Below are 17,795 nucleotides of genomic sequence, written 5' to 3' on the forward strand. Positions count from 1 at the left end.
AATTACAATCAATTAACAGCAATCACTTCTGGCAACTTAGAAACAGGCATACAGTCTTTTCTATTAAGATTAGGACGGTGGTGTAGAGCTTCACAAGATTCAAAAATAGACAATCAAATTTGAACCTGCTGTAGTGTAACATCCTAGTACGGTTCCAGTGAACTCTGTCTTAACCTTCATAATCTAAATATGTTCTACCATTAGAATCGAAGAAGATCAAGGTTATATAGCATATTTAGATTATGAAGGTTAAGACGTGGAGTATTTTCACACTGTGAAAACAAGAACAGGGTGTTTGATAAACAACAAGAAAGGATGAAGCTGATTATGCATCTTTGATAGGTGGTACGAAAGAAGACAACTTCGAGGCTGACTGGTTTGAAGGTGGGGCACAAGTTATATCTGCGAAGGGTCCTTGTTATTTGTACAGATGTTCCTTTAAGGAATAGTATGAGGATCCTTTTAACATCAGATTGCAGTCTGGAAGGGGGATGATAATTATCAAATATTTTCTCTATGAACGGCTTGCTGTATCTATGACGTTAGAGGTTCTCAACCTCTAACGTCATAGTACGCGTCTGTAGTACGCGTACCCCTTCGGAATTGGTGGTAAAATTTTTCGGGGTACGACTTGAGAGCTCAGAAGTCGCTAGATCTAGTAACAAAGTAGGAATATCCAAATGAATGCAAAACAGCGAATCATGTCAATATGGCATTCGTTTTTATCAGCAATAGCATAGTTCAGTTTTTTTTATACACCATATACAACTGTTCGAAACTTCCCAGCCCTCTTCTGCTGTGATGTACTATTCGTAGAATTCAATCTCACTTAAACGTCTACAACTTTCAAAGCTTCAGACATTGGTGAGAGAAAGAAAGAAAGAAAATTCTTCAATTTCAATTGCTCAGAATTACCTGTCTCCAATCCATTAGCCGTCTTAAATGGAAACGTACACAATATTCCGTTTGACCATTTCAGATGGTAGTGATCGGTCAAATCTCAATCGTTTCTCGCGGTTTGGAATTCAGATCTTTAAAATCTTATTTTCAGATGTCGTATTATTCTGGAACCTTTCATTAGATTACTGGCAGTCCTACTAGGAAAGGGGAAAATGAATTGGAATCTCGCAGAGAACATGGCTTTGGGAGTCGAAATTTATCTGCCGATACAAGACCTCCCAGAGCTAACTGGGGTTTTGATGTAGTTTCAAAAATTTCCATCTCCGCCATCTAGAACACCGTTTGAGCACTGTAAAAATCAATCAAAACACAGCAGAATTATAATATTATGAACAACAAGACAACAAGAAAAGGTAATTAGACAATGCACGATAATAAACTAGTGCAGCCTTACAAAAACATTTCGTGTAGTTGGGAGCAAGATAAAAAAAATTGTGAATACTTTACAAGAGTGGAATCATGAACAACTAGAAGGAGGAAATAGCAGGATAGAATAAATCCACGGCATTTCTCGAGGTTTCGAAATATAACCGTTTCATGCAGTTAGTGATGGAGGTAATCCTGTGGAAAGGATCATAAATTTGGTAACCATGTTGGATAATGAGAGGGTAGACGATACCAGTTTTCAGACCGGTTACAGGAACCATCTGAGATAAGAGGAACTGTGTCCACAGAAGGCTATAAAATACTTGAAAATCCACTTCAAGGAGTACTATGAGTAAAAAAAAAAAATTGAATGGAAGAGATCAAAAGATAGCGGCGATTATTTGATTGAGACAGCAAGAGCTCATTATAACAGAGAAATTGGTGTGAAGTGAATGAACTGAGAAAATACCCAAAGCAAAAACACGTAGGAATATTTGGTGGTCACCTTATTATTTCTACGTGGATATAATGCTAAATTTTGCTAAGGGTTTTGACAAGACACCCCATGGAATACTGGTACTCAGATTAGAACAAATGTGGATGGATATTAAACTGGTGAAATGAAGAAGAGGATGGCTTATGGACAGATACCAAAAATGTAGTGTGTGGAGAAGCAGAGTCCAGGATGAAACAGGTGACCAGTGGTGTGTCTGAAGGCGCTGTGGTCGAACCATTATTGTTAATTTGTATATAAATGAATACAAGAAAGATATTCAGTTGCTTGCTGATGACGCAAAGCTGGGTAGCACAATAATTAACCAACCTGATGTAGAGAGCTTGAAAGTATGATTTAAAATAAGCTGGTAATATGGACAAAAGATAATGCATGTCGGTTCAAGTCGGAAAAGTGTCAAGATATGCATTTTGCTTACGCTTGGAATCGCCGAACATTATATAGTTTCTATATTCGGCATGAAACTCTTTGAGTTTCTTATTCGGCTAAGAAACAATAGGGGATGTAATATCCCTTTAACTTAAACAAGCAGTGTAATTCACGGAAATGTACCCCAAGAGATTGATGAGGCTAGGGACTTGGGGGATGTTGGTAAAGAGGGAGTTAAAGTCAGAGTTCATCGTAAACCCTTGTAGTGTTATCTGAAATGGTCCGAGTTCTACGGTCGGTTTTCTTTCCCGAAATTCCTGAAAAAAAAAATCCTCCTTGCTGTGCTGAAGGTCGACTATCTGGAGAACCGCCTACAAAAGATGTCTAGAAAACCCTACTCAACTCATAGAGTTGTCCAGTGTAGTCATTGTCGGCTCTAGGGCTTCTGCCTCCCCGATGTAAATTTTAGTTGCGCGCCCCTTACCTTTTTTAATGTACTTGAAATTTAACGGTTAAAAAATCCAAACACATATTTTTTGCAAAATTGTGCACTTTGAAAAATGCATATATTAACCTCCCACCTGGACAGGATGTCTATCTACATAAAGCAAAATCTAGACAAGATGCATGCCATCTGTTGAAAGAACGTGAATAAATTTGGCCTTCATATCCATTAGAAGATGCGATAATCCTTTATACTGAAGAGAACACTTAACCAAATTATCTCCTGATCATAGCTGCGTCTCAGTTGCCTATAACAGGGGTGGCCAGAGTTTTTGCAGCAAGAGCCGTAGTTACCTACCAGAAATTGTTAAGAGCCCCATCCCAAAGGTTAAGAGCCACATTCCTATTCTTCCTTAAAATTTCTATGTTCGTCGATATACTTCCGGTTCTGTGTATTCTCAAGAGTCATGCTGCAAAATATTCTATAATAAAATTTTAAAAATAAAATATTAATATTTAAATCATTTGGAATTTAAATTATTACCTTTTTATTAATATAAGAAGTACGAAATTCAGTAATGTGTCTTTTTAAATTTTCTGACAAGGTAATATAAATATATATACATTGCTGAACAGCATTTGAATAGCAAATTTCATCAAGCCACTAAAAACATTGACCAATCGAGCAGCAAAATATTGCTTATTAACTGATTGCCCGATGTCTGCTAGAAAAGTAAGAAAAATTATAAATATGTTTTATTTGTTAGTTGAGCCGTAATAAAACTTAAGAAGAGCCACAGGCGGTTCACAGTTTGGCCACCTGGGTCTATAACAAGAAACACAGTTCCTGTTCTATGCTGGGTAACTGGACATTCAACTACACTTGGTCGTCGACTTACTACCGACTTCCGTTCTGGCTGATAGGTCGTAAATCGATCTGGTCGTATGTCGGCCATATATTTATTAACAGTATTCTTTAACCTTTCTAATCTTTTATCATCTTTATAATTTATTTTTATAATCTTTTAAATTTATAATTATGCATATTGTACATATGTGAAAAATAATACTGTACATACTGTAAACACAAAATTACAATCTAAAATTAATAAAAATTAATACAAATGAAATTTACGAAATCAATTTTTAATCTTTGCTTGTGCTGGGTTGTGGTTCGTCAGGGTCATGTTCTTGGGTTGAGGTGGGAGATATTCTCTTGATGAGGAACATGCTGAGCTTTGTTTGAACAGTTTGTTTATTTTTGCTTCATATATTTCACGATAACAACGCACAGCATCTTGAATGATACGTTCAACCTTTGTGAATCGTTCGACACGAGGGTCCATTGCTTCGAAACTGGCGAGAGCTTTATTCAGTTGCGAAAAAGAATCTGATAAACTCTTTGCAGTGAATTTCTTTTCTGCCCCTCTCTTCTTTCTCTTCTTCATCTCACGCTTTTTCTTCTGACACTCTCTGTGCTTACAATTCAATCAACTCTTCATCCGAAAGTTCTTTTATTTCACCATCTAACAACTCCTCTACGTCTTCTATTTCACATTCTAATTTAAGATTTTTTGCAAGTTTAACTATTTTTTTCTGTAATTACTTCACTTCACATAATCACTTCCAGTTCTTCTTCCTTTTTCAAATTCTTCAAATGTATTCGCATAACATTTTAGACACTTTTTCCAAATTCCCGACATACAATTCTTTGTTACACATTCCCATGCGGTCGAAATATTCTTGGTGCACCGAAGAATGTTGTACTGCTTCCAAAAGTCTCGCAAAGATAAATCAGCATCAGAATCTATCGCTTCGATGGCTTGTGCGAATGTCGTTCTGAGGTAGTGGGCCTTGATTGCTGAAATCGCACCCTGATCCATGGGTTGAATGAGAGCGGTTGTGTTAGGTGGCATAAAAACCACTCTAACATCATGTTGAAGGTCGTCCAGATGAGGAGGGTGGCCAGGGGCATTGTCCATAATCAATGAAATCTTGAAAGAGATACCGCTCTCCGCACAATATTCACGAGCCTGGGGAATAAAGCAGTTCATGAACCAGTCTTCGAACAGTGCTCGAGTCATCCAAGCTTTAGGATTTGAAGGGTAGTAAACGGGCAGTGTGTGCTTGTTGATGTGCTTAAATGCACGAGGGTTTTCTGAACGATAAATGAGAAAAGGCTTCAGCTTAAAACAAAGACCGATCCTTAAAAGTTTTGAATCCTGGCATCCTTTTTGCTTCTTGGTGTATGTACGTACGATTATGCATGCGTTTCCATTGCAAGCCGGTTTCATCTACGTTAAATATTTGTTCCGGTAGATAACCTTCTTCTTTGATTGAAGAGTCGAAACTATCAACGAATTTTTGGGCTTCATCTTCATCTGCATTTCCTGCTTCTCCTGCGACACGTACTTTATGCAAAGCAAATCTTTTTTTAAAACGCTTAAACATCCAGTACCAGCCAGAAAATCTTCTGCGTAATCGTCTTCGGCGCGTGATTTTAAACTCTAAAACAGACTTCTAGCCTTCGCTTGCACTGTGCAAAGGCTCATGGGTGAATTTTTCTATATTAAATCTTCCATCCACATAAACAACAATTTCTCCATTTCATGGATGGGTCCCTGTCGTTGTTTGGTTAAAATTGTAGACTTCATAGGTGAGGAACCTTTCACAGTTTCCCGAATTCTTTCGTTGTCCTTAAGTATCGTCGATACCGTGGAATGTGATAACTTCAAGTCACGTGCTATCGTATTCACTTTCTTTCCTCCTTCATACTTCTGGATAACTTTCATTTTACACTCTAAATCAATAGTTTTCCTTGAATTCTCAGCTGGCGTATTTGTAGATGAAGCATTTTCATTTTACTTGACATTTAATGGGTAGAATTTTAATTAATATCCCAACAGATGCTTGAAAGCGACTGAGTGTATGCGAGAGATAGTTAGCGTACGCGGGTTATCGTACGATAACTATCGTATCCCATAGTTATCGCACGCGCAGCTGACTGATTTATTATTAATTTATTAATTAATTTTGTGTGTGGGGGGGTCGTAAGTGCGGATGGTCGTAAATCGCACAGGTCGTAAGTCGACGGCGCATGATTTTAACGTGATATAAACTTGAAGTATAGAAATTATTTTATTTTTGTTTTCTCCTCTTATTGTACAATTTTTAATGCCAGAACGAAATCAGAGATCCTTGCATACTTTCTTCACTTTAATATATACTGCATTCCCTTGGAGAACCAATGTCATTTTTATTTATTTCTTCTAATTTTGCCTAATCACTTAGTCGACAATGCATTTTATTTGTTCTCGTTCTCGAAGAACTCAATTAAAGATAATTATTTGAAATATTTTGAAGGGAAAAAAAATGGGGAGGGGGGCTGTTGACTTTCCAGATTTTGTTATTTTTATTTTTAGTCGAAATCAAATTTCGTACAATACTTCACAGATTGCGTGAAGGACGCCTTTGCTTTGTAGATAATAATATGAAAATCTTTAATCATTTCACATGTGAAGTGAAGATTCTGTGAAAAGTGCGAAATGCGCAAGTAGAGGAAAGGAAATATTTATTATTCGTTTGCTATGAGTGGAGATGGCAGTGGTAGTGGAAGTGGAATATTTCCAAACCAACATAAAATTTAATCATTCGGTACGGGACACGTCTCGTATAATTTCATCATATATATATTTATTTATTTATGTAAATTTGAATCTGCAGGTGCATTATTTTTTAAAAATCACGGCACTACGGTTTCGGTACTTTTACCCTACAATATGAACTTGCGAAGAAAGTATTCAGTATTATAGTATGCCCACGCTTTTGAGATCTCCACTTGGAAACTTGCCAAAAATAGTCGATTCATGCTGAAGGAAAGAAAGAAATGAACGACGCCAATTGGTCGCCAACACGCGAAATCACGTGATTTATAGATAAATTTTTCCGACTGTTATACAAGCAACATCATTAACTACAATGATCATAAAACAGAAGTTAATTTTCTGACGTGTAATAATAAACAATTCATCCCACAATACGGATTGATTACCCTATTATCGGAATGGATTCTCCTTTTTGTGACATACGCAGAAGTGTCGAAGGGTCTCGAATCTGGGAGCGAACTATACTAGATTTGAGAATCGGATACAGACTACCTTGATCTTCAGTTTTAGTGTAAAATTTTCTTTATACTTCCTTGCTGATTGGTCACTGAAATTTGCTACACAGATGTCATTTCCTTCAGTTTTGAGAACAGAAGATAAGTCGCCCATTGTCATAATCTGGTTGTAGGCATTTTTTATGACCAATCATAAACAGCGGTATTCCCTTTCCCAAATTTTGAAAGGTTTCGATGTGTGAAAATTAACGATAAGCAGATGTCGTTAGGCGTTCTGGGTCTGAGCTTTTCGACATATTCACGAATATTATTCTCCTTAATATTGCATGAGAAATGCTTAGAAAACTAAAATGACAAATTGCAGGAGAACTTCTTGCGGAACAGTTATTCACCTTCCACAGAACACAGTTTGGGAAACCCTGGAGTAGCGAAAGAGTTCTTTGGAATTTCCTTTGACTTACTTGGCTAAGGTCTGCTGATAATTTGATTTAGTCTTCCTTACTATGCTGGTAACCTTTCCAGCTTGAGGTCTGTATTGCTGGTAAGTGTCTGATAGCCTTTCTCCTTGTAAATCTTCCATAACATTTTCTAATTTGCACATCAGAAATAATACTACTACTCACCCATTCGACGCATACCTTATTTATCTTCCTGACCATGAGAATACATTCCGATATTGCTTCCCTCAAGTACCCGCTAATTATACCCCATGCGCTGCTAACATCTTTCACCTGAAATGTTTTATGCCACGGGAGGGATCTAAGCTGTCTCCAAAGCTTTTTATAATTACCTCATCTGTAGTTCGGTATATGCCCCTTCATAAGACACAGATCCACAAATTTTGCAATCTCCAAAGTCAATAGCGCATGATCACTCTCACCATTCGGAGCGAAAGTGGACACTTTACTTCTGAATAGGCCGTCTGAATCTATAACAGATCCAAAACGCTCACACCATGAGTCTCTTCAGTTATGTGATGTTTCAAGTAATTATCTCCTAGAAAGTGTACGAAGTCCATTTCCTTTTGGTCACGTGATTATTGATCTCCCCAGTAGATATCACCGTAGATAAACTCCTAAAATGAGCTAATTTGCAGATGCAAGTCTTCCACATCACTCCTTCTACCCTCCCCCCCCCACCCCCTTGCCTACAGCAGCAAGCAACTGTAGATACACGAGTAATCATCTGGTGGCCAGATTTCATTCTCAATGACATAACTTAAGAAAAAATTTGTTTCCAATTGGTCAGAACAGATGTGGAAACTGGTTTGGAAATTACTGAAGTTCAGTTTTACGGAGAATCCACAATATTTGAAGTGAGTGATTTAAAGGGTTTTAATTCGAAAACGATTGGAAATATTTGAATAATCAGAAGAATGAAAAGAAAGCCGAACAGTTCATGTTCGTTAATGTGCACGTGCGATACGTTCGCAATAATGGAAGTATCCAGCCGGTATTCGAGCTTAACTTTCAATTTTTAGCGTCTTCAAAAGACTTCAAGTTCACTTTACTCTAGTCACTCTCGTTGTGGTGGAGTGGCTCACTCTAACAGCCTAATGGAAAGTCTCACAGCATCAACGTTATTCTAAAGAAAACTCAATCTAGCAAACTATCTATTATATCGAGCAATTCGTATTGTCCCTATGAATTCATTATGGTTAGAGAGAGAGAGGAAGAAAGTGCAACTTTTTTAAACTGGTTCTGTTTAATCGACATCTCCCCATAATATGCATTATTGATGGCCATTTGCATTTTGCACAAACTGCATTTATAAATTCTGTCATCCAACTAATTGCATAATACAGAGATGTTTGAGTTGAAAGTAATAGTTATCATTTAATGATATTTAATATCAAATCTGCAATTCAAAATTCAAACAGAAACAGTAATAATGAAAATTGGATTTTAGATAATCATAATTAACATAATTTTAAGTTTTAATCGTTTTTTTTGTAATATTACTAGATGCATTTAATTTACTTTTCCATTGCTGATTTACATATCCCGCTGTAATTTTGAATACAGTATTTAAAAAAAAAAAAAAATCAGCTAACGCCTTTTTATTCCCGTATATACGGGAGTAGGCGAGGCCATTTAGCCCTATCTAACTTATGGAGACTGAGTGGGCAGTTCAATCTCCACTGGTACCCAATCAGAGACAGATGGCCCAAGGCTATCACTAATTAAGCGGTACGCAGTGAAGAGAGACGGCTCAAATGTGCCGCCATCTCGTGGTGCCTTACAGTATTTTAATACAATATAATTCAAGTTTCTAGCTAGCTTTATAATAATGTCCCAAGTTACAGAAAATAATTATGCAAATAATATGTTTAAACTTGCATTTCCCGGTGATATTTTATGTAGTTGGATGATACACAGTGAACGGCAAGAACTGAAATAAGATGAAGAACCAATGACGAGCTGTGCAGATTATAGGGCCGCTGGGATTTATTGCAACCAGTAAACTGTATTTGCTGTTATTCGTGTAGCAGGTCTGGTTTCCTTTATGATTCTGATACTGTAGAGAGGGAGAGAGAGAGAGATTTATTGTCTTCAAGTTTTGTCTTTGGTTGTCTATAGATGGCAGTACTAATTTTCCAATATAGTTGGGGTATTTCTTTCCTGTTAAACACTATGGGAATTCTTAGAGTAGATTCGAGATGGCGGCAGCTTTTAGGCTTTTCTGAAGAATTTAATTATATGCTGGTGTCCCTCAAAAACACAATTTTTTTTCTCATGTACGAAACTAATCCGACTATTTTGATTTGTCTACATTTAAGATCTTAAACTTCATTACTTTTGCTAATTAATGTAATCTTTTTTTACAAAATGTTTTGAATATTGGTATTTTTAATTTACAATCAAGAGAAAACCAGATGGCATTTAAAAAAATAAATTAAAATAAACTGAGACTTAAATGGATTACAACAACTTTTGTATGTAGTATACAAATTCTAATGTAAATTTAAATTACTTTCCAGAATGGCTCTTCTTAATGCGAATATATATATTCCAAAATAGTTGAATTTTATATCCACAACACAAAACACATGAGTTGAAAGAACAATATTTCTATAAATAACCAGAAAATATTGTTTAACCATATATTCACAGCCCAAAACACAAACAGAAGCCTGAAAATGCAGTTGACTCTTTTTTCCCTGATAGTTACTGTAGGATTTGGGTTCTATCCAAAATGACATCACAGATTTGAAGGCCACACGCCATTTTGTTGACAGTATGAGTTACTTCCTGTTTGGAATTCAGGGTGCTGTTAGAGTATGGAATTCTGACAAGTGAAATTAGTTGTTTTATTTTTTAACTTAACAGGATACACAAAATATTACAACATACAAACATTTTTTTAAAAAACCAATACATATAATTCTAATCAATAAATAAATTGTGGGAATTTCTTTTCCTCTGCACTGTAGATTTTCACATGTGTTATCTTAAACTGTCATTTCTCTTCACTTTTGTTGTTGAGCCTACTTGTGAACTTATCTGACTGGGATATTTTCACTGATATTCATTTATCAGGAAGATGACTGCCTCATTTGGTTTTCGCTCTTTTTCAGACTATGGAACTTTAGTTTAGAGATTTGTAAATAATTAATCACTTCCTTACACGCATGTATCGCGGTATTCTTCAAAGGGAAAATTTCCCGGGTTTTGTTTCTCACGAATTCTGATTTGACTAAATGTTTTCGAGGTGATACATGAATTCTTTCCACTAGTGCTGGGTACCAGAGGTTTGGAATTTGACCTCATGTGATCGATGAGAACTAAGTTTATTTGATGTCACGTGTTCCTCGTTATTAGTTTTCCATTGGTTTTAATATTCGGATCTCTAGAAGAAGAGAGATGCGATTTTTTAACAATAAATAAACAGAATTGCATTAAAGTAAAATTTCACTGAAAACGCAACAACAGCACACATCTTTGTTCATTAAGTTTCAAATGCATATTTTATATTGCTCAAATATTAAATCACCAAATGCTTACAGTTGCACTTTAATTCCAAAGTTCTTAACTTACTTAGTTCTGTAGCTGAAATTTATTTATTTTTCTTTCTTTAGCATTAGTAAGTTTAAGTAATGAAAATGAGATAAACAAGTTTTTTCGCATTCATAACTAAACAAAAATTAAGACATTAAACTTAACAAGTGTTTAATCCTTTATCCAAGTGTGAGCAAACAAAGTTTTGCACCTGAGAATATATTCAGGACCGAGGAAAGGTAGTGCAACACCATGAAGAGCAAAGATGGACCAAGCTAACATCATTCCTATCTCAGTATCTCCAATATTGCAAAATACATCTCCTTGCAGATATGTATAATGTTATGCATTAAGGGAAGGGCCAGTACCCAGACCGGTTTCAACCGTTATTGAGGTCTCGTCAGTGCGAGCCAGGCCCTGAAGTGGAGATACCAAGGCAGTAGCAATGGAGAGGTCATCTTTACCTATAGGAGTTGCAAAAGGTGTGCCACCTTATTATTAAATGTTGAAAGTTTATTTTTCACTTGGTTAGACTATAATAAATTTAGTTTAATCCTTTATCCAAGTGTGAGCAAACAAAGTTTGCGCTGCACACTTTGTTTGCTCACACTTGGATAAAGGATTAAACTAAATTTATTACAGTTTATTACAATTTATTATTAAATGTTGAAGGTTTATTTTGCACTTGGTTAGATTATAATAAATTTAGTTTAATCCTTTATCCAAGTGTGAGCAAACAAAGTGTGCAGCGCAAACTTTGTTTGCTCACTAAATTTAGATTAAACTAAATTTATTACAGTTTATTACAAGTTATTATTAAATGTTGAAGGTTTATTTTGCACTTGGTTAGATTATAATAAATTTAGTTTAATCCTTTATCCAAGTGTGAGCAAACAAAGTGTGCAGCGCAAACTTTGTTTGCTCACACTTGGATAAAGGATTAAACTAAATTTATTATAGTCTAACCAAGTGAAAAATAAACTTTCAACATTTAATAATAAGGTGGCACACCTTTTGCAACTCCTATAGGTAAAGATGACCTCTCCATTGCTACTGCCTTGGTATCTCCACTTCAGGGCCTGGCTCCCACTGACGAGACCTCAATAACGGTTGAAACCGGTCTGGGTAGTGGCCCTTCCCTTAATGCATAACATTATACATATCTGCAAGGAGATGTGTTTTGCAATATTGGAGATACTGAGATAGGAATGATGTTAGCTTGGTCCATCTTTGCTCTTCATGGTGTTGCACTACCTTTCCTCAGTCCTGAATATATTCTCAGGTGCAAACTTTGTTTACTCACACTTGGATAAAGGATTAAACTAAATTTATTATACCCCATCTTGGCTTTTCAGAATATAACAGTCACAGAGATCCATTTCATAGTCAACTCTTTTTTCAAGTAGCCAAGGATATCAGACCACTTCCTGCATAACCTTTCCCAAGTGGTCCTGGATAAATATATCACAACGTATGTATCTTCTAAAATAATAATCAATTTCTATCCTTTTAGAGATATGTGAAGAGTTTTGTCTGGTGCAATTTTCCTGAAGAAAGAAAATTTCAAAGAGTTTTGTGGCTCACCCATTATTTTACTTTACTTTACTGGACACGAAACACTACAACACAATACGATAGATGCACGGGATGAACGAATTTCCGTAACTGAAAAGCACTCGACTCGAATGTTTTTCCTTATAGTATTGTTCAGAAGGAACTTGAAGTCAAAGCGTGTTGGATTTGCACATAACGGCAGAAGGAGTCTCTGTTAAGGATATAGCTATTTTACCACCAATTGATGACGGTGATCATCCTGCACTTTCTTAGGAAGTATCCAATTGTACTGATGTTCCGATATAAACAGGTAACATGCTAAACTGCAAAGCTGGAAATTATGATGAACTTAGGAGAATACTATCTTTGGTTCCATAGTATACTGAATTTACTGAAGTATTAGTTACTGAATTTGAAAAATATCATCATATCAGCATGGAGAGCTTTGAAAAATGTCTAAATTATTCAGTATCTGAATGCATGCCTAGTGTTCAAAGAATAAATACATTGGGAATGAAATGGGCTTGCAATCTTATTAAGCAAGATATCCACAAGACGAAGATGATGATGTGGAAAGAATATCGTGAGAGGAGTTAAGAAATATATGCATCTCATTCCAGGAAAGTAATGAGTATTTTGGGGAAAGCTAAATCGGAGTATGGAAAGAAATTGGCCACGCAAGTTAAGTGCAGTCCAAAACAATTTTATTGTTATGCGGTAAGCAAAAGAAGGAATGAGTAACTATCTTCATATCCTCAATTGGATGAACTTATGGAGATCATGGCTGACATGGAATTTCACAGCTCCTCTTACAAAAATTGGCAAACCGCACATCAGATCAATTAAGTCCTTCAAAGTATACATTTGCTACCGAGCAGCGAAGAAGTAGTATACAGAACCTTTATAAAGTTTTGATGCTTCCAAATCTAGAATTTTGAGCTCGGATTTGTTCAGTGCGTTTCTTCAGAATGTAGAAGTGGTTGAGAGCATTCAATGGCAATTCCTCTGGAGATGCTTTCAGGCTTGTGCAAGAAATTCCTAAGGAGGTGCAAGAGATCGCTGTTGGAAATTCAGTAACAGTGTAGTTGGTAGGGATGTAAGGTTCAGATTATTTGCTACGAGAATGGCGAATGAGTGGAATCAGATGCGTGAAATGGTTGCCAATGAGAGCCACTAATTAAATTTAAATGCGATAGAATTTTTCATATCTGATCCAGAAACGATTGGCCACAAGACACAGCACATTAGCGCCGTGTGTGTGTGGGCAAGAGGAATAGAAAAAAGGAGGAATCTGTTCGCATGTTGCTTCAACAGCTGAGGTTTTAATCTTTGGGGAAATCATAGTGGGCGAGATTGTTCCAAAGGACAGATGTAGATGGAATAAAAGGGGAGGCAGTGAAGTTGGTTCGGTGAGTGTCAAGATTGTCTTTAATATTTGTTAGCAGTTACCGTTGTTCTAATGATTTTGAAGTAGGCTGGAGGAATATTAGTGTCAATTCAGCATTACACTCTGCATGAAAGTATCTGTAGAAGCGGCACAAGACAGAAACTCAATATCTGTGTGAGAAGGATTGAAGTGGGTATGCAAGGAATGATCATTAATTAGTTAGATTTCCCTCTTCTGGATGTAATCGAGCAATCTTAGTTGCAGGTTCATGTACCGCTCCAAATATAGAAGCAATATTCCATGGCTCAGTGGATTTTGGATTTGTATAGAGTGAGGATCTGAGGCGGTCTGAAGTAGTGTCAATTGCGAAAAATTACCAGTATTTTGGAGGATGCAGGAGCTATAGTTGAAATGTGGTTGCGCAGGAAAGAGAAGACGTGCCGATCAGAGAAAGAAGAGAAATCTAATCATGTTTGGTTATCCTAATATTACTGAAGGCAAAAGGGAAGTAATGCATAATCTTTCTTGCAAGAGATCAGACAGATCTGAGTTTTTGTGCCATTGACACTTAGAATGTTGTTCTTGCCCCATTGGAAAAGCAAGCATCACCGAGTTCAGGGCACGGGTCATGACACTGGGGATTTTATTACTTTAGTACTACGAGGCTTGTCGAATGAAAAGGAGGAATGGGGTGTTCTGTCAACTGCAGAGAAATGGATGGGATTGGAAAAGAGCAGATGATTTATATAGAAAGAGAATGGTGAAAAAACCGAATCCTGGGGTAATCCTACATTGTTTGGTAACTATGATGAGCCTAAATCCAGTATGATATTTAGCGAGCAATGAGTGGGAAAGTTTGTGATCCAGTTGCAGAGTGAACAAGGCAGACCATAGGATAGATGATTGTTACATAGGCTCCTTAACGAAACCCTTTGAAATGCCTTTAAAATGTCTACAGCAACTGTGCCATATTTTGCAAATTTATCTATGCTCTGAGTCCAGAGGTGATTGGTGAACACAAGAAGATCAGCTGTAGATGGAGAGAAACGAGGAATTCATCTATTGGTCATGATCAGTTTATATGTCTCAAGATGGTTCAGGAGTTAGTTGTTGATAACCTCCATTTTTTCAGAGGCAATAGAAGTGAGACTAATTGGATTGCATTTCGTTGGTTGACTTTTATCATTTTTCTTTGAGATAGATTGCTTGTGAACCTGTTTCTATGTCGTAAGGTAAATGAAAGCTGAATACGATAGATTCAAGTGGGAATCCAGGACGGATATTAGTTGTGGGGAATAATTTTTAGCACAATAATTATGTTAATATCATGACCAGATGTTTTGTCTGTGTTCGAGTTATTAAGGATTCTTCGAATTTCTTTTTGTCAGAAAACTCAGGAATCCACGAAGAGCGTTTATGTTGTAGGAAGTAAGTAATCTTTCTCGAGATCGTTAATGCAGGAATTGGAAGAGAAGAGAGATTCCAGTAAGTTCTCTTTCTCTTTATGTGAGATAACGTCTGTACCATCAAGGTATGAGAGTCATAGGAACCTGGGTGGCAGAAGTTGCTTCCAATGGCTTTGGCAATGGACCAGAAGGGCGGACTGCCTTTTGGACATCAGGCGAGCTTACAGAATTTGGCCCTCTCAAAGTCTTACTTCGATTTGGTGATGATTCTTTTATGACTGTTGCGAGATTTAGGACAGAAAGAGTGAGCAACAGAAGATTCCATCTTCACCCAGCCATCATATGCAAAGGTGTTAATTTCGAGTGTAATAAGAGATGAATGCCTTCATTCATGCTAAGATGATTTCTGTTATCAGCACAGAGATTTGGATAAGAAGAACTGTAGCAATAGATGGATAATCGGACGAAGGAATATAATCCACTGAGAACCTTTGATGGCACCCTTGTAATAGTACCAAGAAGAGAACTAATGACCACAGTATACATGGATGGGGAGGTTGTTACCAAGAGGTCAAGTGTGTTTGCAAACTGGAGGGGATTGTTAGGTATTCCTGTATGAAAATTGACGATCTGAGATGGGTCATTGCTGATGAAAAGCACCTTAACATCCCTTCCTGATTGATCATTGAAACTGGAGAAGCTAAACCAATATGAATTTTAGACTTTCAAGTACCCAAGAAGGTTGACCTTAGTATTGCAGTATTTTGACTGCAAAAAGTTCCGTTATAGACAGAGATAGCTCAAGATCTTAGAGTGTTTGAATGAGCAATAACAGATCACATGAAAAGGGCAGGTTGTTTTGTTAGAGAAATTTTGAGCCAATGCAGTTCATTTAGTTGATATTGAAGGATTCGCAGCGTGGTATGATATGTTCGTTCTGCTAAATGCAAATGGGCCACCCTTTGGGCAAAAAGACTGTGCAATGAATAGATTGTCAAATGGGATTCTCATATTAATCGTTATTCTGACTTCCATTACTATAGCTGGCACTGCATAACGTTTATGCATATCGTTAATCACTTCACCACTATATATCGTTTATACTGTTTTTTGAGGGATTGGGTATTTGATGAAGTTAATGTGGAAAGGTTTTTTTTTGGTAAGAATTAGAATTGGGTTATTTGGTTGCATTTTTGATGTTCCTTTATGTTTGAGTTTTTTGTTTTGATTTTATGGGTTTTTGAAATACTCTTGTGTGAAGTTTTGAGATCCTCAGTAAAATCGCATTCTTTGGCTTGTGGTCCATTGCATAGATTTGTGCATAACAATGTAGTAAATAAGCAGATGTGATTTCTTGATTGTACGTATGTCGTGAATTTCATTCCACGTCGTACAATACTATAATCACAAATTATTCACGGGTTATTTATATTAAGAATTTGCATGAACAACTCACAATTGTGTGCTTCTGGTTCTGTGAGTTTTGATGAATTTATTTTGATTGTTCGCTATGTTTCGAGTAATGTAGGAAATGATTTCTTATTCTGGAGCCTACCCACTGGATATTCACTGGCAAATGGAGTTTCAAACCATCCCGAAGACAGTAAAAATGAAAGTGCAATTATTTTCATCACCAGTTTCTTCAAGAACTTCCACTTCAAATATCGACACTTAAGTCCGCGGAATTAATCACTCTATCACTATATAAAATACAGGTAACCTTTGTAAAGCGTGTTATAACGCGTTATACGAGGACAATTTTAGACCGCGATATAACGTGGTCTAAAATTGTAGTAACCCTTGTTAAACGCGGCACTTATACAACACGTTTCCAATGAAAACACGGTCTACAAATTGTAGTAACCCTTTATCTTTTCATGTGTTTTTCTCCGCGCGACTTAAAAATTAAATTTTATCTTCGTTAAATTTGCGTCTGCCTGTATCCCGCGTGTAATTATAAGTAGCGAATTTATATTAGGGGAAATACCCTTTAGCACGCATGTACCTTAATTGTTTACCGTATAAACGTTTATTGTTGAAAATTGTCCTCGTTTCTGCCAGGAAAGTGCATTAAAAATCATAAGTTTGTTCATCTCAAGCTCAGCACTTTATTTTCTGGTGAGTTACATACAATATGTAATGCTTGCTTTTTTGTGTAAAAAAATTATTTTTATAGTAATGGCCACAAACTGCAACGAAAGGAAAATCTAACATTGAAAACAAAATTAATTTCTCTCGAAGAAAAATATTCAAAAACCTGGATTGAAAAATGGAGAAAACCCAGGAGTTTTTGCAGGGACTTTGAATTTAAATGAATCAACAATTCGAATAATCAAACAAAATGAACATAAAATCCGAGAAAGTGTTTATTGCTGGGTCAACAATAAGTGCAAAGCGCGTTGCTCGTGTACACGATATTCTAATGGAAAAATCTCTAATGATTTCGTTAGAAGATTGCACCTCAAAAGAAAATTCATATGGATGGAAATCTTATTAAATAAAAAACTCTCAAAGTTTATAAACATTTATTGTTCATACCAGGTGTTCAATGCGGATGAATCTGGGTTATATTGGAAAAAAAGTGCAAATATATATTTCGAAAAATGAAAGATCAGCTGCTGGATTCAAAGTTTCCAAAGATAGAATTATCCTACTGTTTTGTAGTAATACATCAGGT

Source organism: Typopeltis vanoorti, chromosome 24 (assembly GCF_054136105.1).
Source record: "Typopeltis vanoorti isolate ZY-2024b chromosome 24, IOZ_Tvanoo_1.0, whole genome shotgun sequence".
Classification (NCBI taxonomy): domain Eukaryota; kingdom Metazoa; phylum Arthropoda; class Arachnida; order Uropygi; family Thelyphonidae; genus Typopeltis; species Typopeltis vanoorti.